The sequence below is a fragment of the Taudactylus pleione genome, unplaced genomic scaffold, assembly GCF_031769625.1.
Source record: "Taudactylus pleione unplaced genomic scaffold, aTauple2 ptg000016l, whole genome shotgun sequence".
Classification (NCBI taxonomy): Eukaryota; Metazoa; Chordata; class Amphibia; order Anura; family Myobatrachidae; genus Taudactylus; species Taudactylus pleione.
Window position 1 is genome coordinate 16,501,603 of NW_028284418.1, and position 27,510 is coordinate 16,529,112.

At 32.8% G+C, this 27,510-nt stretch overlaps 8 non-coding genes across 8 annotated transcripts; all 8 read right to left on the bottom strand.

Moving 5' to 3' along the window:
* Nucleotides 1-21: 21 nt before the first annotated feature.
* TRNAF-AAA (transfer RNA phenylalanine (anticodon AAA)) lies at nucleotides 22-103 on the bottom strand. Its single transcript has one exon. It is a non-coding gene; the product is annotated as a tRNA-Phe (tRNA).
* A 6,975-nt stretch (nucleotides 104-7,078) lies between these two features.
* Nucleotides 7,079-7,160, bottom strand: TRNAL-AAG (transfer RNA leucine (anticodon AAG)). The gene has a single exon. It is a non-coding gene; the product is annotated as a tRNA-Leu (tRNA).
* A 6,975-nt stretch (nucleotides 7,161-14,135) lies between these two features.
* On the bottom strand, nucleotides 14,136-14,217 carry TRNAL-AAG (transfer RNA leucine (anticodon AAG)). Its single transcript has one exon. It is a non-coding gene; the product is annotated as a tRNA-Leu (tRNA).
* Nucleotides 14,218-16,981: 2,764 nt separating this feature from the next.
* Nucleotides 16,982-17,063, bottom strand: TRNAL-AAG (transfer RNA leucine (anticodon AAG)). The gene is given in 2 exon segments: nucleotides 16,982-17,016; nucleotides 17,026-17,063. It is a non-coding gene; the product is annotated as a tRNA-Leu (tRNA).
* A 5,601-nt stretch (nucleotides 17,064-22,664) lies between these two features.
* On the bottom strand, nucleotides 22,665-22,746 carry TRNAL-AAG (transfer RNA leucine (anticodon AAG)). The gene has a single exon. It is a non-coding gene; the product is annotated as a tRNA-Leu (tRNA).
* A 1,341-nt stretch (nucleotides 22,747-24,087) lies between these two features.
* On the bottom strand, nucleotides 24,088-24,169 carry TRNAF-AAA (transfer RNA phenylalanine (anticodon AAA)). Its single transcript has one exon. It is a non-coding gene; the product is annotated as a tRNA-Phe (tRNA).
* A 1,340-nt stretch (nucleotides 24,170-25,509) lies between these two features.
* On the bottom strand, nucleotides 25,510-25,591 carry TRNAF-AAA (transfer RNA phenylalanine (anticodon AAA)). The gene has a single exon. It is a non-coding gene; the product is annotated as a tRNA-Phe (tRNA).
* Nucleotides 25,592-26,932: 1,341 nt separating this feature from the next.
* On the bottom strand, nucleotides 26,933-27,014 carry TRNAL-AAG (transfer RNA leucine (anticodon AAG)). Its single transcript has one exon. It is a non-coding gene; the product is annotated as a tRNA-Leu (tRNA).
* Nucleotides 27,015-27,510: the final 496 nt, after the last annotated feature.

Sequence of the window (27,510 nt, forward strand, 5' to 3'; positions counted from 1 at the left end):
CTACTCTTTGTATAATAAATATGGCAGCAGTGGGATTTGAACCCACGCCTCCGAAGAGACTGGAGCTTTAATCCAGCGCCTTAGACCGCTTGGCCATGCTACCACATGGGCACATCATTAGGATAGCTCACAGATCTAGAACATCAAAATTAAAGGGTTTTTTGTTTTAAAGTATTAATTGAAAAGATGTCAGCAAAGGTTAAAAGAAAGTTCATTATTAAACATAAAATCGATGAGAAATTCATATTTTTTATTGAATTGCATTTTGTTTATTTTCATTGAAATAACAAAAGAAATTGAGATGCATGAAGTAATAAAATATTAGTTCTGATAGGGCACAAAATTACTTCATGCAAAATTAAAATTTGAATATCTTTACTGTTAGCAGATATCATTATATTAAAGGTTTGAGAAGACTGTTGCAACTATGATGAACTGTTTAGAACTCGGTGACTAATGCAGGATACTATCACCATCCTTTTTCAGTTGGTTAATATCTGATCAATCATGAATTGATGATAAATTGTTTTGAACTACTGCATGTGACAGCTTAAGGTGTGCTTCCACCAACCAAATGTAGCTTCTTTTATACCTTATCTACTTTAGGAAACCACTTTGATATAAGTCACTGGATCTTCTCCTTTTCAGTTGGTTAATATCTTATCAATCATCAGTTGATGATAAATTGTTTTAAACTACTGCATGTGACAGCTTAAGGTGTGCTTCCACCAACTAAATTTAGCTTCTTTTATACCTTATCTACTTTAGGAAACCACTTTGATATATATCACTGGATCTTCTCCTTGGAGAATAAATATGGCAGCATTGGAATTGATTCCAGCGGCTTGAATAGCTCTGTCATCCTACAACCTGCTGTACACTTTAAAATATTTTAGCTCTCATATCTGGAATGTCATTCAAAACTTTACCCAAAGTCAGGAAAAGCTGAGATAAAATGCAAAAGAAGCCAGGTACATTTAACAAGTAATGATTATATTTGACTTCAAATTTCCTTCATTTAGTGCAACTGATGTATCCAAACAACTTTGAAGTATTATTCAAATGCCTAAAATAGACAGCTGTGAGAATAAAATCCAGAGTGATAGGAAAGTTAGAGAAATCGGAATATAAATCCATCAATTTATACCAATGAGTCACGTTGCCAACATTTCCATCTCTAATTGTATGATAAGACAACTCAGTAATTAAATATTAGTTATGATATTACTTCTAATTACTTCATGCCAACTTAATTTTGGCTCATCTTTACTGTTAGCAGATAACATTTTTAAAACATTTGGGAAGTTTCTTGTAACAATGATGAACTGTTGAGTAGCTATTGGAATCTTCCACCAACAAATTTCAGCTGGGTAATGTCCTATCTAATGGAAAAAAAGAATCACTTTGACATCAATAACTGGCCTACTCTTTGTATAATAAATATGGCAGCAGTGGGATTTGAACCCACGCCTCCGAAGAGACTGGAGCCTTAATCCAGCGCCTTAGACACCTCGGCCATGCTCCAACATGTGCATATCATTAGGATAGCTCACAGATCTAGAACATCAAAATTAAAGGGTTTTTTGTTTTAAAGTATTAATTGAAAAGATGTCAGCAAAGGTTAAAAGAAAGTTCATTATTAAACATAAAATCGATGAGAAATACATATATATTTTATTGAATTGCATTTTGTTTATTTTCATTGAAATAACAAAAGAAATTGAGATGCATGAAGTAATAAAATATTAGTTCTGATAGGGCACATAATTACTTCATGCAAAATTAAAATTTGAATATCTTTACTGTTTGCAGATATCATTATTTTTAAGGTTTGAGAAGACTGTTGCAACTATGATGAACTGTTTAGAACTCGGTGACTAATGCAGGACACTATCACCAACCTTTTTCAGTTGGTTAATATCTGATCAATCATGAATTGATAATAAATTGTTTTGAACTACTGCATGTGACAGCTTAAGGTGTGCTTCCACCAACCAAATGTAGCTTCTTTTATACCTTATCTACTTTAGGAAACCACTTTGATATAAGTCACTGAATCTTCTCCTTTTCAGTTGGTTAATATCTGATCAATCATCAGTTGATGATAAATAGTTTTAAACTACTGCATGTGACAGCTTAAGTTGTGCTTCCACCAACCAAATTTAGCTTCTTTTATACCTTATCTACTTTAGGAAACCACTTTGATATATATCACTGGATCTTCTCCTTAGAGAATAAGTATGGCAGCAGTGGGATTTGATTCCAGCGGCTTGAATAGCTCTGTCATCCTACAACCTGCTGTACACTTTAAAATATTTTAGCTCTCATATCTGGATTGTCATTCAAAACATTACCCAAAGTCAGGAAAAGCTGAGATAAAATGCAAAAGAAGCCAGGTACATTTAACAAGTAATATTTATATTTGACTTCAAATTTCCTTCATTTAGCGCAACTGATGTATCCAAACAACTTTGAAGTATTATTCAAATGCCTAAAATAGACAGCTGTGAGATTAAAATCCAGAGTGATAGGAAAGTTAGAGAAATCAGAATATAAATCCATCAATTTATACCAATGAGTCACGTTGCCAACATTTCCATCTCTAATTGTATGATAAGACAACTCAGTAATTAAATATTAGTTATGATATTACTTCTAAATACTTCATGCCAAATTAATTTTGGCTCATCTTGACTGTTAGCAGATAACATTTTTAAAACATTTGTGTAGTCTCTTGTAACAATGATGAACTGTTGAGTAGCTAGAGGAATCTTCCACCAACAAATTTCAGCTGAGTAATGTCCTATCTAATGGAAAAAAAGAATCACTTTGACATCAATAACTGGCCTATTCTTTGTATAATAAAAATTTCAGCAGTGGGATTTGAACCCACGCCTCTGAAGAGACTGGAGCCTTAATCCAGCACCTTAGACCGCTCAGCCATGCTACCACATGTGCATATCATTAGGATAGCTCACAGATCTAGAACATCAAAATTAAAGGGTTTTTTGTTTTAAAGTATTAATTGAAAAGATGTCAGCAAAGGTTAAAAGAAAGTTCATTATTAAACATAAAATTGATGACAAATTCATATTTTTTATTGAATTGCATTTTGTTTATTTTCATTGAAATAACAAAAGAAATTGAGATGCATGAAGTAATAAAATGTTAGTTCTGATAGGGCACATAATTACTTCATGCAAAATTAAAATTTGAATATCTTTACTGTTTGCAGATATCATTATTTTTAAGGTTTGAGAAGACTGTTGCAACTATGATGAACTGTTTAGAACTCGGTGACTAATGCAGGACACTATCACCAACCTTTTTCAGTTGGTTAATATCTGATCAATCATGAATTGATAATAAACTGTTTTGAACTACTGCATGTGACAGCTTAAGGTGTGCTTCCACCAACCAAATGTAGCTTCTATTATACCTTATCTACTTTAGGAAACCACTTTGATATAAGTCACTGAATCTTCTCCTTTTCAGTTGGTTAATATCTGATCAATCATCAGTTGATGATAAATTGTTTTAAACTACTGCATGTGACAGCTTAAGTTGTGCTTCCACCAACCAAATTTAGCTTCTTTTATACCTTATCTACTTTAGGAAACCACTTTGATATATATCACTGGATCTTCTCCTTGGAGAATAAATATGGCAGCAGTGGGATTTGATTCCAGCGGCTTGAATAGCTCTGTCATCCTACAACCAGCTGTACACTTTAAAATATTTTAGCTCTCATATCTGGAATGTCATTCAAAACTTTACCCAAAGTCAGGAAAAGCTGAGATAAAATGCAAAAGAAGCCAGGTACATTTAACAAGTAATGATTATATTTGACTTCAAATTTCCTTCATTTAGTGCAACTGATGTATGCAAACCACTTTGAAGTATTATTCAAATGCCTAAAATAGACAGCTGTGAGATTAAAATCCAGAGAGATAGGAAAGTTAGAGAAATCAGAATATAAATCCATCAATTTATACCAATGAGTCACGTTGCCAACATTTCCATCTCTAATTGTATGATAAGACCACTCAGTAATTAAATATTAGTTATGATATTACTTCTAATTACTTCATGCCAACTTAATTTTGGCTCATCTTTACTATTAGCAGATAACATTTTTAAAACATTTGGGAAGTCTCTTGTAACAATGATGAACTGTTGAGTAGCTAGAGGAATCTTCCACCAACCAACTTCAGCTGGGTAACATCCTATCTAATGGAAAAAAAGAATCACTTTGACATCAATAAATATGGCAGCAGTGGGATTTGAACCCACGCCTCCAAAGAGACTGGAGCCTTAATCCAGCGCCTTACTACGCTCTGCCATGCTACCACATGTGCATGTCATTAGGATAGCTCACAGATCTAGAACATCAAAATTAAAGGGTTTTTTGTTTTAAAGTATTAATTGAAAAGATGTCAGCAAAGGTTAAAAGAAAGTTCATTATCAAACATAAAATCGATGAGAAATTCATATTTTTTATTGAATTGCATTTTGTTTATTTTCTTTGAAATAACAAAAGAAATTGAGATGCATGAAGTAGTAAAATATTATTTCTGATAGGGCACATAATTACTTCATGCAAGATTAAAATTTGAATATCTTTACTGTTAGCAGATATCATTATTTTAAAGGTTTGAGAAGACTGTTGCAACTATGATGAACTGTTTAGAACTCGGAGACTAATGCAGGACACTATCACCAACCTTTTTCAGTTGGTTAATATCTGATCAATGATGAATTGATAATAAATTGTTTTGAACTACTGCATGTGACAGCTTAAGGTGTGCTTCCACCAAATGTAGCTTCTTTTATACCTTATCTACTTTAGGAAACCACTTTGATATATGTCACTGAATCTTCTCCTTTTCAGTTGGTTAATATCTGATCAATCATCAGTTGATGATAAATTGTTTTAAACTACTGCATGTGACAGCATAAGTTGTGCTTCCACCAACCAAATTTAGCTTCTTTTATACCTTATCTACTTTAGGAAACCACTTTGATATATATCACTGGATCTTCTCCTTGGAGAATAAATATGGCAGCAGTGGGATTTGATTCCAGCGGCTTGAATAGCTCTGTCATCCTACAACCTGCTGTACACTTTAAAATATTTTAGCTCTCATATCTGGAATGTCATTCAAAACTTTACCGAAAGTCAGGAAAAGCTGAGATAAAATGCAAAAGAAGCCAGGTACATTTAACAAGTAATGATTATATTTGACTTCAAATTTCCTTCATTTAGTGCAACTGATGTATGCAAACAACTTTGAAGTATTATTCAAATGCCTAAAATAGACAGCTGTGAGATTATAATCCAGAGAGATAGGAAAGTTAGAGAAATCGGAATATAAATCCATCAATTTATACCAATGAGTCACGTTGCCAACATTTCCATCTCTAATTGTATGATAAGACCACTCAGTAATTAAATATTAGTTATGATATTACTTCTAATTACTTCATGCCAACTTAATTTTGGCTCATCTTTACTGTTAGCAGATAACATTTTTAAAACATTTGGGAAGTCTCTTGTAACAATGATGAACTGTTGAGTAGCTAGAGGAATCTTCCACCAACCAACTTCAGCTGGGTAACATCCTATCTAATGGAAAAAAAGAATCACTTTGACATCAATAACTGGCCTACTCTTTGTATAATAAATATGGCCTCCGAAGAGACTGGAGCCTTAATCCAGCGCCTTACACCGCTCTGCCATGCTACCACATGTGCATGTTGTTAGGATAGCTCACAGATCTAGAACATCAAAATTAAAGGGTTTTTTGTTTTAAAGTATTAATTGAAAAGATGTCAGCAAAGGTTAAAAGAAAGTTCATTATCAAACATAAAATCGATGAGAAATTCATATTTTTTATTGATTTGCATTTTGTTTCTTTTCTTTGAAATAACAAAAGAAATTGAGATGCATGAAGTAGTAAAATATTAGTTCTGATAGGGCACATAATTACTTCATGCAAGATTAAAATTTGAATATCTTTACTGTTAGCAGATATCATTATTTTAAAGGTTTGAGAAGACTGTTGCAACTAAGATGAACTGTTTAGAACTCGGTGACTAATGCAGGACACTATCACCAACCTTTTTCAGTTGGTTAATATCTGATCAATGATGAATTGATAATAAATTGTTTTGAACTACTGCATGTGACAGCTTAAGGTGTGCTTCCACCAAATGTAGCTTATTTTATACCTTATCTACTTTAGGAAACCACTTTGATATAAGTCACTGAATCTTCTCCTTTTCAGTTGGTTAATATCTGATCAATCATCAGTTGATGATAAATTGTTTTAAACTACTGCATGTGACAGCATAAGTTGTGCTTCCACCAACCAAATTTAGCTTCTTTTATACCTTATCTACTTTAGGAAACCACTTTGATATATATCACTGGATCTTCTCCTTGGAGAATAAATATGGCAGCAGTGGGATTTGATTCCAGCGGCTTGAATAGCTCTGTCATCCTACAACCTGCTGTACACTTTAAAATATTTTAGCTCTCATATCTGGAATGTCATTCAAAACTTTACCGAAAGTCAGGAAAAAATGAGATAAAATGCAAAAGAAGCCAGGTACATTTAACAAGTAATGATTATATTTGACTTCAAATTTCCTTCATTTAGCACAACTGATGTATCCAAACAACTTTGAAGTATAATTCAAATGCCTAAAATAGACAGCTGTGAGATTAAAATCCAGAGAGATAGAAAAGTTAGAGAAATCGGAATATAAATCCATCAATTTATACCAATGAGTCACGTTGCCAACATTTCCATCTCTAATTGTATGATAAGACCACTCAGTAATTAAATATTAGTTATGATATTACTTCTAATTACTTCATGCCAACTTAATTTTGGCTCATCTTTACTGTTAGCAGATAACATTTTTAAAACATTTGGGAAGTTTCTTGTAACAATGATGAACTGTTGAGTAGCTAGAGGAATCTTCCACCAACCAACTTCAGCTGGTTCCTATCTAATGGAAAAAAATAATCACTTTGACATCAATAACTGGCCTACTCTTTGAATAATAAATATGGCAGCAGTGGGATTTGAACCCATGCCTCCAAAGAGACTGGAGCCTTAATCCAGCGCCTTAGACTGCTCGGCCATGCTACCGCATGTGCATGTTGTTAGAATAGCTCACAGATCTAGAACATCAAAATTAAAGGGTTTTTTGTTTTAAAGTATTAATTGAAAAGATGTCAGCAAAGGTTAAAAGAAAGTTCATTATTAAACATAAAATCGATGAGAAATTCATATTTTTTATTGAATTGCATTTTGTTTATTTTCATTGAAATAACAAAAGAAATTGAGATGCATGAAGTAATAAAATATTAGTTCTGATAGGGCACAAAATTACTTCATGCAAAATTAAAATTTGAATATCTTTACTGTTAGCAGATATCATTATATTAAAGGTTTGAGAAGACTGTTGCAACTATGATGAACTGTTTAGAACTCGGTGACTAATGCAGGATACTATCACCATCCTTTTTCAGTTGGTTAATATCTGATCAATCATGAATTGATGATAAATTGTTTTGAACTACTGCATGTGACAGCTTAAGGTGTGCTTCCACCAACCAAATGTAGCTTCTTTTATACCTTATCTACTTTAGGAAACCACTTTGATATAAGTCACTGGATCTTCTCCTTTTCAGTTGGTTAATATCTTATCAATCATCAGTTGATGATAAATTGTTTTAAACTACTGCATGTGACAGCTTAAGGTGTGCTTCCACCAACTAAATTTAGCTTCTTTTATACCTTATCTACTTTAGGAAACCACTTTGATATATATCACTGGATCTTCTCCTTGGAGAATAAATATGGCAGCATTGGAATTGATTCCAGCGGCTTGAATAGCTCTGTCATCCTACAACCTGCTGTACACTTTAAAATATTTTAGCTCTCATATCTGGAATGTCATTCAAAACTTTACCCAAAGTCAGGAAAAGCTGAGATAAAATGCAAAAGAAGCCAGGTACATTTAACAAGTAATGATTATATTTGACTTCAAATTTCCTTCATTTAGTGCAACTGATGTATCCAAACAACTTTGAAGTATTATTCAAATGCCTAAAATAGACAGCTGTGAGAATAAAATCCAGAGTGATAGGAAAGTTAGAGAAATCGGAATATAAATCCATCAATTTATACCAATGAGTCACGTTGCCAACATTTCCATCTCTAATTGTATGATAAGACAACTCAGTAATTAAATATTAGTTATGATATTACTTCTAATTACTTCATGCCAACTTAATTTTGGCTCATCTTTACTGTTAGCAGATAACATTTTTAAAACATTTGGGAAGTTTCTTGTAACAATGATGAACTGTTGAGTAGCTATTGGAATCTTCCACCAACAAATTTCAGCTGGGTAATGTCCTATCTAATGGAAAAAAAGAATCACTTTGACATCAATAACTGGCCTACTCTTTGTATAATAAATATGGCAGCAGTGGGATTTGAACCCACGCCTCCGAAGAGACTGGAGCCTTAATCCAGCGCCTTAGACACCTCGGCCATGCTCCAACATGTGCATATCATTAGGATAGCTCACAGATCTAGAACATCAAAATTAAAGGGTTTTTTGTTTTAAAGTATTAATTGAAAAGATGTCAGCAAAGGTTAAAAGAAAGTTCATTATTAAACATAAAATCGATGAGAAATACATATATATTTTATTGAATTGCATTTTGTTTATTTTCATTGAAATAACAAAAGAAATTGAGATGCATGAAGTAATAAAATATTAGTTCTGATAGGGCACATAATTACTTCATGCAAAATTAAAATTTGAATATCTTTACTGTTTGCAGATATCATTATTTTTAAGGTTTGAGAAGACTGTTGCAACTATGATGAACTGTTTAGAACTCGGTGACTAATGCAGGACACTATCACCAACCTTTTTCAGTTGGTTAATATCTGATCAATCATGAATTGATAATAAATTGTTTTGAACTACTGCATGTGACAGCTTAAGGTGTGCTTCCACCAACCAAATGTAGCTTCTTTTATACCTTATCTACTTTAGGAAACCACTTTGATATAAGTCACTGAATCTTCTCCTTTTCAGTTGGTTAATATCTGATCAATCATCAGTTGATGATAAATAGTTTTAAACTACTGCATGTGACAGCTTAAGTTGTGCTTCCACCAACCAAATTTAGCTTCTTTTATACCTTATCTACTTTAGGAAACCACTTTGATATATATCACTGGATCTTCTCCTTAGAGAATAAGTATGGCAGCAGTGGGATTTGATTCCAGCGGCTTGAATAGCTCTGTCATCCTACAACCTGCTGTACACTTTAAAATATTTTAGCTCTCATATCTGGATTGTCATTCAAAACATTACCCAAAGTCAGGAAAAGCTGAGATAAAATGCAAAAGAAGCCAGGTACATTTAACAAGTAATATTTATATTTGACTTCAAATTTCCTTCATTTAGCGCAACTGATGTATCCAAACAACTTTGAAGTATTATTCAAATGCCTAAAATAGACAGCTGTGAGATTAAAATCCAGAGTGATAGGAAAGTTAGAGAAATCAGAATATAAATCCATCAATTTATACCAATGAGTCACGTTGCCAACATTTCCATCTCTAATTGTATGATAAGACAACTCAGTAATTAAATATTAGTTATGATATTACTTCTAAATACTTCATGCCAAATTAATTTTGGCTCATCTTGACTGTTAGCAGATAACATTTTTAAAACATTTGTGTAGTCTCTTGTAACAATGATGAACTGTTGAGTAGCTAGAGGAATCTTCCACCAACAAATTTCAGCTGAGTAATGTCCTATCTAATGGAAAAAAAGAATCACTTTGACATCAATAACTGGCCTATTCTTTGTATAATAAAAATTTCAGCAGTGGGATTTGAACCCACGCCTCTGAAGAGACTGGAGCCTTAATCCAGCACCTTAGACCGCTCAGCCATGCTACCACATGTGCATATCATTAGGATAGCTCACAGATCTAGAACATCAAAATTAAAGGGTTTTTTGTTTTAAAGTATTAATTGAAAAGATGTCAGCAAAGGTTAAAAGAAAGTTCATTATTAAACATAAAATTGATGACAAATTCATATTTTTTATTGAATTGCATTTTGTTTATTTTCATTGAAATAACAAAAGAAATTGAGATGCATGAAGTAATAAAATGTTAGTTCTGATAGGGCACATAATTACTTCATGCAAAATTAAAATTTGAATATCTTTACTGTTTGCAGATATCATTATTTTTAAGGTTTGAGAAGACTGTTGCAACTATGATGAACTGTTTAGAACTCGGTGACTAATGCAGGACACTATCACCAACCTTTTTCAGTTGGTTAATATCTGATCAATCATGAATTGATAATAAACTGTTTTGAACTACTGCATGTGACAGCTTAAGGTGTGCTTCCACCAACCAAATGTAGCTTCTATTATACCTTATCTACTTTAGGAAACCACTTTGATATAAGTCACTGAATCTTCTCCTTTTCAGTTGGTTAATATCTGATCAATCATCAGTTGATGATAAATTGTTTTAAACTACTGCATGTGACAGCTTAAGTTGTGCTTCCACCAACCAAATTTAGCTTCTTTTATACCTTATCTACTTTAGGAAACCACTTTGATATATATCACTGGATCTTCTCCTTGGAGAATAAATATGGCAGCAGTGGGATTTGATTCCAGCGGCTTGAATAGCTCTGTCATCCTACAACCAGCTGTACACTTTAAAATATTTTAGCTCTCATATCTGGAATGTCATTCAAAACTTTACCCAAAGTCAGGAAAAGCTGAGATAAAATGCAAAAGAAGCCAGGTACATTTAACAAGTAATGATTATATTTGACTTCAAATTTCCTTCATTTAGTGCAACTGATGTATGCAAACCACTTTGAAGTATTATTCAAATGCCTAAAATAGACAGCTGTGAGATTAAAATCCAGAGAGATAGGAAAGTTAGAGAAATCAGAATATAAATCCATCAATTTATACCAATGAGTCACGTTGCCAACATTTCCATCTCTAATTGTATGATAAGACCACTCAGTAATTAAATATTAGTTATGATATTACTTCTAATTACTTCATGCCAACTTAATTTTGGCTCATCTTTACTATTAGCAGATAACATTTTTAAAACATTTGGGAAGTCTCTTGTAACAATGATGAACTGTTGAGTAGCTAGAGGAATCTTCCACCAACCAACTTCAGCTGGGTAACATCCTATCTAATGGAAAAAAAGAATCACTTTGACATCAATAAATATGGCAGCAGTGGGATTTGAACCCACGCCTCCAAAGAGACTGGAGCCTTAATCCAGCGCCTTACTACGCTCTGCCATGCTACCACATGTGCATGTCATTAGGATAGCTCACAGATCTAGAACATCAAAATTAAAGGGTTTTTTGTTTTAAAGTATTAATTGAAAAGATGTCAGCAAAGGTTAAAAGAAAGTTCATTATCAAACATAAAATCGATGAGAAATTCATATTTTTTATTGAATTGCATTTTGTTTATTTTCTTTGAAATAACAAAAGAAATTGAGATGCATGAAGTAGTAAAATATTATTTCTGATAGGGCACATAATTACTTCATGCAAGATTAAAATTTGAATATCTTTACTGTTAGCAGATATCATTATTTTAAAGGTTTGAGAAGACTGTTGCAACTATGATGAACTGTTTAGAACTCGGAGACTAATGCAGGACACTATCACCAACCTTTTTCAGTTGGTTAATATCTGATCAATGATGAATTGATAATAAATTGTTTTGAACTACTGCATGTGACAGCTTAAGGTGTGCTTCCACCAAATGTAGCTTCTTTTATACCTTATCTACTTTAGGAAACCACTTTGATATATGTCACTGAATCTTCTCCTTTTCAGTTGGTTAATATCTGATCAATCATCAGTTGATGATAAATTGTTTTAAACTACTGCATGTGACAGCATAAGTTGTGCTTCCACCAACCAAATTTAGCTTCTTTTATACCTTATCTACTTTAGGAAACCACTTTGATATATATCACTGGATCTTCTCCTTGGAGAATAAATATGGCAGCAGTGGGATTTGATTCCAGCGGCTTGAATAGCTCTGTCATCCTACAACCTGCTGTACACTTTAAAATATTTTAGCTCTCATATCTGGAATGTCATTCAAAACTTTACCGAAAGTCAGGAAAAGCTGAGATAAAATGCAAAAGAAGCCAGGTACATTTAACAAGTAATGATTATATTTGACTTCAAATTTCCTTCATTTAGTGCAACTGATGTATGCAAACAACTTTGAAGTATTATTCAAATGCCTAAAATAGACAGCTGTGAGATTATAATCCAGAGAGATAGGAAAGTTAGAGAAATCGGAATATAAATCCATCAATTTATACCAATGAGTCACGTTGCCAACATTTCCATCTCTAATTGTATGATAAGACCACTCAGTAATTAAATATTAGTTATGATATTACTTCTAATTACTTCATGCCAACTTAATTTTGGCTCATCTTTACTGTTAGCAGATAACATTTTTAAAACATTTGGGAAGTCTCTTGTAACAATGATGAACTGTTGAGTAGCTAGAGGAATCTTCCACCAACCAACTTCAGCTGGGTAACATCCTATCTAATGGAAAAAAAGAATCACTTTGACATCAATAACTGGCCTACTCTTTGTATAATAAATATGGCCTCCGAAGAGACTGGAGCCTTAATCCAGCGCCTTACACCGCTCTGCCATGCTACCACATGTGCATGTTGTTAGGATAGCTCACAGATCTAGAACATCAAAATTAAAGGGTTTTTTGTTTTAAAGTATTAATTGAAAAGATGTCAGCAAAGGTTAAAAGAAAGTTCATTATCAAACATAAAATCGATGAGAAATTCATATTTTTTATTGATTTGCATTTTGTTTCTTTTCTTTGAAATAACAAAAGAAATTGAGATGCATGAAGTAGTAAAATATTAGTTCTGATAGGGCACATAATTACTTCATGCAAGATTAAAATTTGAATATCTTTACTGTTAGCAGATATCATTATTTTAAAGGTTTGAGAAGACTGTTGCAACTAAGATGAACTGTTTAGAACTCGGTGACTAATGCAGGACACTATCACCAACCTTTTTCAGTTGGTTAATATCTGATCAATGATGAATTGATAATAAATTGTTTTGAACTACTGCATGTGACAGCTTAAGGTGTGCTTCCACCAAATGTAGCTTATTTTATACCTTATCTACTTTAGGAAACCACTTTGATATAAGTCACTGAATCTTCTCCTTTTCAGTTGGTTAATATCTGATCAATCATCAGTTGATGATAAATTGTTTTAAACTACTGCATGTGACAGCATAAGTTGTGCTTCCACCAACCAAATTTAGCTTCTTTTATACCTTATCTACTTTAGGAAACCACTTTGATATATATCACTGGATCTTCTCCTTGGAGAATAAATATGGCAGCAGTGGGATTTGATTCCAGCGGCTTGAATAGCTCTGTCATCCTACAACCTGCTGTACACTTTAAAATATTTTAGCTCTCATATCTGGAATGTCATTCAAAACTTTACCGAAAGTCAGGAAAAAATGAGATAAAATGCAAAAGAAGCCAGGTACATTTAACAAGTAATGATTATATTTGACTTCAAATTTCCTTCATTTAGCACAACTGATGTATCCAAACAACTTTGAAGTATAATTCAAATGCCTAAAATAGACAGCTGTGAGATTAAAATCCAGAGAGATAGAAAAGTTAGAGAAATCGGAATATAAATCCATCAATTTATACCAATGAGTCACGTTGCCAACATTTCCATCTCTAATTGTATGATAAGACCACTCAGTAATTAAATATTAGTTATGATATTACTTCTAATTACTTCATGCCAACTTAATTTTGGCTCATCTTTACTGTTAGCAGATAACATTTTTAAAACATTTGGGAAGTTTCTTGTAACAATGATGAACTGTTGAGTAGCTAGAGGAATCTTCCACCAACCAACTTCAGCTGGTTCCTATCTAATGGAAAAAAATAATCACTTTGACATCAATAACTGGCCTACTCTTTGAATAATAAATATGGCAGCAGTGGGATTTGAACCCATGCCTCCAAAGAGACTGGAGCCTTAATCCAGCGCCTTAGACTGCTCGGCCATGCTACCGCATGTGCATGTTGTTAGAATAGCTCACAGATCTAGAACATCAAAATTAAAGGGTTTTTTGTTTTAAAGTATTAATTGAAAAGATGTCAGCAAAGGTTAAAAGAAAGTTCATTATTAAACATAAAATCGATGAGAAATTCATATTTTTTATTGAATTGCATTTTGTTTATTTTCATTGAAATAACAAAAGAAATTGAGATGCATGAAGTAATAAAATATTAGTTCTGATAGGGCACATAATTGCTTCAAGCAAAATTAAAATTTGAATATCTTTATTGTTAGCAGATATCATTATTTTAAAGGTTTGAGAAGACTGTTGCAACTATGATGAACTGTTTAGAACTTGGTGGCTAATGCAGGATACTATCACCAACCTTTTTCAGTTGGTTAATATCTGATCAATCATCAATTGATGATAAATTGTTTTGAACTACTGCATGTGACAGCTTAAGGTGTGCTTCCACCAACCAAATTTAGCTTCTTTTATACCTTATCTACTTTAGGAAACCACTTTGATATATATCACTGGATCTTCTCCTTTTCAGTTGGTTAATATCTGATCAATCATCAATTGATGATAAATTGTTTTGAACTACTGCATGTGACAGCTTAAGGTGTGCTTCCCCCTACCAAATTTAGCTTCTTTTATACCTTATCTACTTTAGGAAACCACTTTGATATATATCACTGGATCTTCTCCTTGGAGAATAAATATGGCAGCAGTGGGATTTGATTCCAGTGGCTTGAATAGCTCTGTCATCCTACAACCTGCTGTACACTTTAAAATATTTTAGCTCTCATATCTGGAATGTCATTCAAAACTTTACCCAAAGTCATGAAAAGCTGAGATAAAATGTAAAAGAAGCCAGGTACATTTAACAAGTAATGATTATATTTGACTTCAAATTTCCTTCATTTAGTGCAACTGATGTATCCAAACAACTTTGAAGTATTATTCAAATGCCTAAAATAGACAGCTGTGAGATTAAAATCCAGAGAGATAGGAAAGTTAGAGAAATCGGAATATAAATCCATCAATTTATACCAATGAGTCACGTTGCCAACATTTCCATCTCTAATTGTATGATAAGGCCACTCAGTAATTAAATATTAGTTATGATATTACTTCTAATTACTTCATGCCAACTTAATTTTGGCTCATCTTTACTGTTAGCAGATAACATTTTTAAAACATTTGGGAAGTCTCTTGTAACAATGATGAACTGTTGAGTAGCTAGAGGAATCTTCCACCAACCAACTTCAGCTGGGTAATATCCTATCTAATAAAAAAGAAGAAACACTTTGACATTAATAACTGGCCTACTCTTTGTATAATAAATATCTCTGCAGTGGGATTTGAACCCATGCCTCCGAAGAGACTGGAGCCTTAATCCAGCGCCTTAGACCGCTCGGCCATGCTAGCACATGTGCATGTCGTTAGGATCCCTCACAGATCTAGAACATCAAAATTAAACGTTTTTTTGTTTTAAAGTATTAATTGAAAAGATGTCAGCAAAGGTTAAAAGAAAGTTCATTATCTAACATAAAATCGATGAGAAATTCATATTTTTTATTGAATTGCATTTTGTTTATTTTCTTTGAAATAACAAAAGAAATTGAGATGCATGAAGTAATAAAATATTATTTCTGATAGGGCACATAATTACTTCATGCAAAATTAAAATTTGAATATCTTTACTGTTTGCAGATATCATTATTTTTAAGGTTTGAGAAGACTGTTGCAACTATGATGAACTGTTTAGAACTCGGTGACTAATGCAGGACACTATCACCAACCTTTTTCAGTTGGTTAATATCTGATCAATGATGAATTGATAATAAATTGTTTTGAACTACTGCATGTGACAGCTTAAGGTGTGCTTCCACCAACCAAATGTAGCTTCTTTTATACCTTATCTACTTTAGGAAACCACTTTGATATAAGTCACTGAATCTTCTCCTTTTCAGTTGGTTAATATCTGATCAATCATCAGTTGATGATAAATTGTTTTAAACTACTGCATGTGACAGCTTAAGTTGTGCTTCCACCAACCAAATTTAGCTTCTTTTATACCTTATCTACTTTAGGAAACCACTTTGATATATATCACTGGATCTTCTCCTTAGAGAATAAGTATGGCAGCAGTGGGATTTGATTCCAGCGGCTTGAATAGCTCTGTCATCCTACAACCTGCTGTACACTTTAAAATATTTTAGCTCTCATATCTGGATAGTCATTCAAAACATTACCCAAAGTCAGGAAAAGCTGAGATAAAATGCAAAAGAAGCCAGGTACATTTAACAAGTAATATTTATATTTGACTTCAAATTTCCTTCATTTAGCGCAACTGATGTATCCAAACAACTTTGAAGTATTATTCAAATGCCTAAAATAGACAGCTGTGAGATTAAAATCCAGAGTGATAGGAAAGTTAGAGAAATCAGAATATAAATCCATCAATTTATACCAATGAGTCATGTTGCCAACATTTCCATCTCTAATTGTATGATAAGACAACTCAGTAATTAAATATTAGTTATGATATTACTTCTAAATACTTCATGCCAAATTAATTTTGGCTCATCTTGACTGTTAGCAGATAACATTTTTAAAACATTTGTGAAGTCTCTTGTAACAATGATGAACTGTTGAGTAGCTAGAGGAATCTTCCACCAACAAATTTCAGCTGGGTAATGTCCTATCTAATGGAAAAAAAGAATCACTTTGACATCAATAACTGGCCTATTCTTTGTATAATAAATATGGCAGCAGTGGGATTTGAACCCACGCCTCTGAATAAACTGGAGCCTTAATCCAGCACCTTAGACCGCTCAGCCATGCTACCACATGTGCATTACATTAGGATAGCTCACAGATCTAGAACATCAAAATTAAAGGGTTTTTTGTTTTAAAGTATTAATTGAAAAGATGTCAGCAAAGGTTAAAAGAAAGTTCATTATTAAACATAAAATCGATGACAAATTCATATTTTTTATTGAATTGCATTTTGTTTATTTTCATTGAAATAACAAAAGAAATTGAGATGCATGAAGTAATAAAATATTAGTTCTGATAGGGCACATAATTACTTCATGCAAAATTAATATTTGAATATCTTTACTGTTTGCAGATATCATTATTTTTAAGGTTTGAGAAGACTGTTGCAACTATGATGAACTGTTTAGAACTCGGTGACTAATGCAGGACACTATCACCAACCTTTTTCAGTTGGTTAATATCTGATCAATCATGAATTGATAATAAACTGTTTTGAACTACTGCATGTGACAGCTTAAGGTGTGCTTCCACCAACCAAATGTAGCTTCTATTATACCTTATCTACTTTATGAAACCACTTTGATATAAGTCACTGAATCTTCTCCTTTTCAGTTGGTTAATATCTGATCAATCATCAGTTGATGATAAATTGTTTTAAACTACTGCATGTGACAGCTTAAGGTGTGCTTCCACCAACCAAATTTAGCTTCTTTTATACCTTATCTATTTTAGGAAACCACTTTGATATATATCACTGGATCTTCTCCTTGGAGAATAAATATGGCAGCAGTGGGATTTGATTCCAGCGGCTTGAATAGCTCTGTCATCCTACAACCTGCTGTACACTTTAAAATATTTTAGCTCTCATATCTGGAATGTCATTCAAAACTTTACCCAAAGTCAGGAAAAGCTGAGATAAAATGCAAAAGAAGCCAGGTACATTTAACAAGTAATGATTATATTTGACTTCAAATTTCCTTCATTTAGTGCAACTGATGTATGCAAACAACTTTGAAGTATTATTCAAATGCCTAAAATAGACAAATGTGAGATTAAAATCCAGAGAGATAGGAAAGTTAGAGAAATCAGAATATAAATCCATCAATTTATACCAATGAGTCACGTTGCCAACATTTCCATCTCTAATTGTATGATAAGACCACTCAGTAATTAAATATTAGTTATGATATTACTTCTAATTACTTCATGCCAACTTAATTTTGGCTATTCTTTACTGTTAGCAGATAACATTTTTAAAACATTTGGGAAGTCTCTTGTAACAATGATGAACTGTTGAGTAGCTAGAGGAATCTTCCACCAACCAACTTCAGCAGGGTAACATCCTATCTAATGGAAAAAAAGAATCACTTTGACATCAATAACTGGCCTGCTCTTTGTATAATAAATATGGCAACAGTGGGATTTGAACACATGCCTCCGAAGAGACTGGAGCCTTAATCCAGCGCCTTAGACCCCTCGGCCATGCTACCACATGTGCATGTCGTTAGGATAGCTCACAGATCTAGAACTTCAAAATTAAAGGGTTTTTTGTTTTAAAGTATTAATTGAAAAGATGTCAGCAAAGGTTCAAAGAAAGTTCATTTTTAAACATAAAATCGATGAGAAATTCATATTTTTTATTGAATTGCATTTTGTTTATTTTCATTGAAATAACAAACGAAATTGAGATGCATGAAGTAGTAAAATATTTGTTCTGATAGGGCACATAATTACTTCATGCAAGATTAAAATTTGAATATCTTTACTGTTAGCAGATATCATTATTTTAAAGGTTTGAGAAGACTGTTGCAACTATGATGAACTGTTTAGAACTTGGTGGCTAATGCAGGATACTATCACCAACCTTTTTCAGTTGGTTAATATCTGATCAATCATCAATTGATGATAAATTGTTTTGAACTACTGCATGTGACAGCTTAAGGTGTGCTTCCACCAACCAAATTTAGCTTCTTTTATACCTTATCTACTTTAGGAAACCACTTTGATATATATCACTGGATCTTCTCCTTTTCAGTTGGTTAATATCTGATCAATAATAAATTGATGATAAATTGTTTTGAACTACTGCATGTGACAGCTTAAGGTGTGCTTCCACCAACCAAATTTAGCTTCTTTTATACCCTATCTACTTTAGGAAACCACTTTGATATATATCACTGGATCTTCTCCTTGGAGAATAAATATGGCAGCAGTGGGATTTGATTCCAGTGGCTTGAATAGCTCTGTCATCCTACAACCTGCTGTACACTTTAAAATATTTTAGCTCTCATATCTGGAATGTCATTCAAAACTTTACCCAAAGTCATGAAAAGCTGAGATAAAATGCAAAAGAAGCCAAGTACATTTAACAAGTAATGACTATATTTGACTTCAAATTTCCTTCATTTAGTGCAACTGATGTATCCAAACAACTTTGAAGTATTATTCAAATGCCTAAAATAGACAGCTGTGAGATTAAAATCCAGAGAGATAGGAAAGTTAGAGAAATCGGAATATAAATCCATCAATTTATACCAATGAGTCACGTTGCCAACATTTCCATCTCTAATTGTATGATAAGGCCACTCAGTAATTAAATATTAGTTATGATATTACTTCTAATTACTTCATGCCAACTTAATTTTGGCTCATCTTTACTGTTAGCAGATAACATTTTTAAAACATTTGGGAAGTCTCTTGTAACAATGATGAACTGTTGAGTAGCTAGAGGAATCTTCCACCAACCAATTTCACCTGGGTAATATCCTATCTAATGGAAAAAGAGAATCACTTTGACATCAATAACTGGCCTACTCTTTGTATAATAAATATGGCAGCAGTTGGCTTTGAACCCACGCCACCGAAAAGAGTGGAGCCTTAATCCAGCGCGTTAGACCGCTCGGCCATGCTACCACATGTGCATGGTGTTAGGATAGCTCACAGATCTAGAGCATCAAAATTAAAGGGTTTTTTGTTTTAAAATATTAATTGAAAAGATGTCAGCAAAGGTTAAAAGAAAGTTCATTATTAAACATAAAATCGATGAGAAATTCATATTTTTTATTGAATTGCATTTTGTTTATTTTCATTGAAATAACAAAAGAAATTGAGATGCATGAAGTAGTAAAATATTAGTTCAGATAGGGCACATAATTACTTCATGCAAGATTAAAATTTGAATATCTTTACTGTTAGCAGATATCTTTATTTTAAAGGTTTGAGAAGACTGTTGCAACTATGATGAACTGTTTAGAACTTGGTGGCTAATGCAGGATACTATCACCAACCTTTTTCAGTTGGTTAATATCTGATCAATCATCAATTGATGATAAATTGTTTTGAACTACTGCATGTGACAGCTTAAGGTGTGCTTCCACCAACCAAATTTAGCTTCTTTTATACCTTATCTACTTTAGGAAACCACTTTGATATATATCACTGGATCTTCTCCTTTTCAGTTGGTTAATATCTGATCAATCATCAATTGATGATAAATTGTTTTGAACTACTGCATGTGACAGCTTAAGGTGTGCTTCCACCAACCAAATTTAGCTTCTTTTATACCTTATCTACTTTAGGAAACCACTTTGATATATATCACTGGATCTTCTCCTTGGAGAATAAATATGGCAGCAGTGGGATTTGATTCCAGTGGCTTGAATAGCTCTGTCGTCCTACAACCTGCTGTACACTTTAAAATATTTTAGCTCTCATATCTGGAATGTCATTCAAAACTTTACCCAAAGTCATGAAAAGCTGAGATAAAATGCAAAAGAAGCCAGGTACATTTAACAAGTAATGATTATATTTGACTTCAAATTTCCTTCATTTAGTGCAACTGATGTATCCAAACAACTTTGAAGTAATATTCAAATGCCTAAAATAGACAGCTGTGAGATTAAAATCCAGAGAGATAGGAAAGTTAGAGAAATCGGAATATAAATCCATCAATTTATACCAATGAGTCACGTTGCCAACATTTCCATCTCTAATTGTATGATAAGGCCACTCAGTAATTAAATATTAGTTATGATATTACTTCTAATTACTTCATGCCAACTTAATTTTGGCTCATCTTTACTGTTAGCAGATAACATTTTTAAAACATTTGGGAAGTTTCTTGTAACAATGATGAACTGTTGAGTAGCTAGAGGAATCTTCCACCAACCAACTTCAGCTGGGTAATATCCTATCTAATAAAAACAAAGATTCACTTTGACATCAATAACTGGCCTACTCTTTGTATAATAAATATGGCTGCAGTGGGTTTTGAACCCATGCCTCCAAAGAGACTGGAGCCTTAGTCCAGCACCTTAGAGATCTCGGCCATGCTACCACATGTGCATGTCGTTAGGATCCCTCACAGATCTAGAACATCAAAATTAAAGGTTTTTTTGTTTTAAAGTATTAATTGAAAAAATGTCAGCAAAGGTTAAAAGAAAGTTCATTATCAAACATAAAATCGATGAGAAATTCATATTTTTTATTGAATTGCATTTTGTTTATTTTCTTTGAAATAACAAAAGAAATTGAGATGCATGAAGTAGTAAAATATTATTTCTGATAGGGCACATAATTACTTCATGCAAGATTATAATTTGAATATCTTTACTGTTAGCAGATATCATTATTTTAAAGGTTTGAGAAGACTGTTGCAACTATGATGAACTGTTTCGAACTCGGTGACTAATGCAGGACACTATCACCAACCTTTTTCAGTTGGTTAATATCTGATCAATCATGAATTGATAATAAATTGTTTTGAACTACTGCATGTGACAGCTTAAGGTGTGCTTCCACCAAATGTAGCTTCTTTTATACCTTATCTACTTTAGGAAACCACTTTGATATAAGTCACTGAATCTTCTCCTTTTCAGTTGGTTAATATCTGATCAATTATCAGTTGCTGATAAATAGTTTTAAACTACTGCATGTGACAGCATAAGTTGTGCTTCCACCAACCAAATTTAGCTTCTTTTATACCTTATCTACTTTAGGAAACCACTTTGATATATATCACTGGATCTTCTCCTTGGAGAATAAATATGGCAGCAGTGGGATTTGATTCCAGCGGCTTGAATAGCTCTGTCATCCTACAACCTGCTGTACACTTTAAAATATTTTAGCTCTCATATCTGGAATGTCATTCAAAACTTTACCCAAAGTCAGGAAAAGCTGAGATAAAATGCAAAAGAAGCCAGGTACATTTAACAAGTAATGATTATATTTGACTTCAAATTTCCTTCATTTAGCGCAACTGATGTATCCAAACAACTTTGAAGTATAATTCAAATGCCTAAAATAGACAGCTGTGAGATTAAAATCCAGAGAGATAGAAAAGTTAGAGAAATTGGAATATAAATCCATCAATTTATACCAATGAGTCACGTTGCCAACATTTCCATCTCTAATTGTATGATAAGACCACTCAGTAATTAAATATTAGTTATGATATTACTTCTAATTACTTCATGCCAACTTAATTTTGGCTCATCTTTACTGTTAGCAGATAACATTTTTAAAACATTTGGGAAGTCTCTTGTAAAACTGATGAACTGTTGAGTAGATAGAGGATTCTTCCACCAACCAACTTCAGCTGGGTCCTATCTAATGGAAAAAAATAATCACTTTGACATCAATAACTGGCCTACTCTTTGAATAATAAATATGGCAGCAGTGGGATTTGAACCCACGCCTCCAAAGAGACTGGAGCCTTAATCCAGTGCCTTAGACTGCTCGGCCATGCTACCACATGTGCATGTGGTTAGAATAGCTCATAGATCTAGAACATCAAAATTAAAGGGTTTTTTGTTTTAAAGTATTAATTGAAAAGATGTCAGCAAAGGTTAAAAGAAAGTTCATTATTAAACATAAAATCGATGAGAAATTCATATTTTTTATTGAATTGCATTTTGTTTATTTTCATTGAAATAACAAAAGAAATTGAGATGCATGAAGTAATAAAATATTAGTTCTGATAGGGCACATAATTTCTTCATGCAAAATTAAAATTTGAATATCTTTATTGTTAGCAGATATCATTATTTTAAAGGTTTGAGAAGACTGTTGCAACTATGATGAACTGTTTAGAACTTGGTGGCTAATGCAGGATACTATCACCAACCTTTTTCAGTTGGTTAATATCTGATCAATCATCAATTGATGAAAAATTGTTTTGAACTACTGCATGTGACAGCTTAAGGTGTGCTTCCACCAACCAAATTTAGCTTCTTGTATACATTATCTACTTTAGGAAACCACTTTGATATATATCACTGGATCTTCTCCTTTTCAGTTGGTTAATATCTGATCAATCATCAATTGATGATAAATTGTTTTGAACTACTGCATGTGACAGCTTAAGGTGTGCTTCCACCAACCAAATTTAGCTTCTTTTATACCCTATCTACTTTAGGAAACCACTTTGATATATATCACTGGATCTTCTCCTTGGAGAATAAATATGGCAGCAGTGGGATTTGATTCCAGTGGCTTGAATAGCTCTGTTATCCTACAACCTGCTGTACACTTTAAAATATTTTAGCTCTCATATCTGGAATGTCATTCAAAACTTTACCGAAAATCAGGAAAAGCTGAGATAAAATGCAAAAGAAGCCAGGTACATTTAACAAGTAATGATTATATTTGACTTCAAATTTCCTTCATTTAGTGCAACTGATGTATCCAAACAACTTTGAAGTATTATTCAAATGCCTAAAATAGACAGCTGTGAGATTAAAATCCAGAGAGATAGAAAAGTTAGAGAAATCGGAATATAAATCCATCAATTTATACCAATGAGTCATGTTGCCAACATTTCCATCTCTAATTGTATGATAAGACCACTCAGTAATTAAATATTAGTTATGATATTACTTCTAATTCCTTCATGCCAACTTAATTTTGGCTCATCTTTACTGTTAGCAGATAACATTTTTAAAACATTTGGGAAGTCTCTTGTAACAATGATGAACTGTTGAGTAGCTAGAGGAATCTTCCACCAACAAATTTCAGCTGGGTAATGTCCTATCTAATGGAAAAAAAGAATTACTTTGACATCAATAACTGGCCTACTCTTTGTATAATAAATATGGCAGCAGTGGGATTTGAACCCACGCCTCTGAAGAGACTGGAGCTTTAATCCAGCACCTTAGACCGCTTGGCCATGCTACCACATGGGCACATCATTAGGATAGCTCACAGATCTAGAACATCAAAATTAAAGGGTTTTTTGTTTTAAAGTATTAATTGAAAAGATGTCAGCAAAGGTTAAAAGAAAGTTCATTATTAAACATAAAATCGATGAGAAATTCATATTTTTTATTGAATTGCATTTTGTTTATTTTCATTGAAATAACAAAAGAAATTGAGATGCATGAAGTAATAAAATATTAGTTCTGATAGGGCACAAAATTACTTCATGCAAAATTAAAATTTGAATATCTTTACTGTTAGCAGATATCATTATATTAAAGGTTTGAGAAGACTGTTGCAACTATGATGAACTGTTTAGAACTCGGTGACTAATGCAGGATACTATCACCATCCTTTTTCAGTTGGTTAATATCTGATCAATCATGAATTGATGATAAATTGTTTTGAACTACTGCATGTGACAGCTTAAGGTGTGCTTCCACCAACCAAATGTAGCTTCTTTTATACCTTATCTACTTTAGGAAACCACTTTGATATAAGTCACTGGATCTTCTCCTTTTCAGTTGGTTAATATCTGATCAATCATCAGTTGATGATAAATTGTTTTAAACTACTGCATGTGACAGCTTAAGGTGTGCTTCCACCAACCAAATTTAGCTTCTTTTATACCTTATCTACTTTAGGAAACCACTTTGATATATATCACTGGATCTTCTCCTTGGAGAATAAATATGGCAGCATTGGAATTGATTCCAGCGGCTTGAATAGCTCTGTCATCCTACAACCTGCTGTACACTTTAAAATATTTTAGCTCTCATATCTGGAATGTCATTCAAAACTTTACCCAAAGTCAGGAAAAGCTGAGATAAAATGCAAAAGAAGCCAGGTACATTTAACAAGTAATGATTATATTTGACTTCAAATTTCCTTCATTTAGTGCAACTGATGTATCCAAACAACTTTGAAGTATTATTCAAATGCCTAAAATAGACAGCTGTGAGATTAAAATCCAGAGAGATAGAAAAGTTAGAGAAATCGGAATATAAATCCATCAATTTATACCAATGAGTCACGTTGCCAACATTTCCATCTCTAATTGTATGATAAGACCACTCAGTAATTAAATATTAGTTATGATATTACTTCTAATTCCTTCATGCCAACTTAATTTTGGCTCATCTTTACTGTTAGCAGATAACATTTTTAAAACATTTGGGAAGTCTCTTGTAACAATGATGAACTGTTGAGTAGCTAGAGGAATCTTCCACCAACAAATTTCAGCTGGGTAATGTCCTATCTAATGGAAAAAAAGAATCACTTTGACATCAATAACTGGCCTACTCTTTGTATAATAAATATGGCAGCAGTGGGATTTGAACCCACGCCTCCGAAGAGACTGGAGCTTTAATCCAGCACCTTAGACCGCTTGGCCATGCTACCACATGGGCACATCCTTAGGATAGCTCACAGATCTAGAACATCAAAATTAAAGGGTTTTTTGTTTTAAAGTATTAATTGAAAAGATGTCAGCAAAGGTTAAAAGAAAGTTCATTATTAAACATAAAATCGATGAGAAATTCATATTTTTTATTGAATTGCATTTTGTTTATTTTCATTGAAATAAGAAAAGAAATTGAGATGCATGAAGTAATAAAATATTAGTTCTGATAGGGCACAAAATTACTTCATGCAAAATTAAAATTTGAAAATCTTTACTGTTAGCAGATATCATTATTTTTAAGGTTTGAGAAGACTGTTGCAACTATGATGAACTGTTTAGAACTCGGTGACTAATGCAGGACACTATCACCAACCTTTTTCAGTTGGTTAATATCTGATCAATCATGAAATGATAATAAATTGTTTTGAACTACTGCATGTGACAGCTTAAGGTGTGCTTCCACCAACCAAATGTAGCTTCTTTTATACCTTATCTACTTTAGGAAACCACTTTGATATAAGTCACTGAATCTTCTCCTTTTCAGTTGGTTAATATCTGATCAATCATCAGTTGATGATAAATTGTTTTAAACTACTGCATGTGACAGCTTAAGGTGTGCTTCCACCAACCAAATTTAGCTTCTTTTATACCTTATCTACTTTAGGAAACCACTTTGATATATATCACTGGATCTTCTCCTTGGAGAATAAATATGGCAGCAGTGGGATTTGATTCCAACGGCTTGAATACCTCTGTCATCCTACAACCTGCTGTACACTTTAAAATATTTTAGCTCTCATATCTGGAATGTCATTCAAAACTTTACCCAAAGTCAGAAAAAGCTGAGATAAAATGCAAAAGAAGCCAGGTACATTTAACAAGTAATGATTATATTTGACTTCAAATTTCCTTCATTTAGTGCAACTGATGTATCCAAACAACTTTGAAGTATTATTCAACTGCCTAAAATAGACAGCTGTGAGATGAAAATCCAGAGTGATAGGAAAGTTAGAGAAATCGGAATATAAATCCATCAATTTATACCAATGAGTCACGTTGCCAACATTTCCATCTCTAATTGTATGATAAAACAACTCAGTAATTAAATATTAGTTATGATATTACTTCTAAATACCTCATGCCAACTTAATTTTGGCTCATCTTGACTGTTAGCAGATAACATTTTTAAAACATTTGGGAAGTTTCTTGTAACAATGATGAACTGTTGAGTAGCTATTGGAATCTTCCACCAACAAATTTCAGCTGGGTAATGTCCTATCTAATGGAAAAAAAGAATCACTTTGACATCAATAACTGGCCTACTCTTTGTATAATAAATATGGCAGCAGTGGGAGTTGAACCCACGTCTCCGAAGAGACTGGAGCCTTAATCCAGCGCCTTAGACCGCTCGGCCATGCTACCACATTTGCATATCATTAGGATAGCTCACAGATCTAGAACATAAAAAATTAAAGGGTTTTTTGTTTTAAAGTATTAATTGAAAAGATGTCAGCAAAGGTTAAAAGAAAGTTCATTATTAAACATAAAATCGATGAGAAATACATAATTTTTATTGAATTGCATTTTGTTTATTTTCATTGAAATAACAAAAGAAATTGAGATGCATGAAGTAATAAAATATTAGTTCTGATAGGGCACATAATTACTTCATGCAAAATTAAAATTTGAATATCTTTACTGTTTGCAGATATCATTATTTTTAAGGTTTGAGAAGACTGTTGCAACTATGATGAACTGTTTAGAACTCGGTGACTAATGCAGGACACTATCACCAACCTTTTTCAGTTGGTTAATATCTGATCAATCATGAATTGATAATAAATTGTTTTGAACTACTGCATGTGACAGCTTAAGGTGTGCTTCCACCAACCAAATGTAGCTTCTTTTATACCTTATC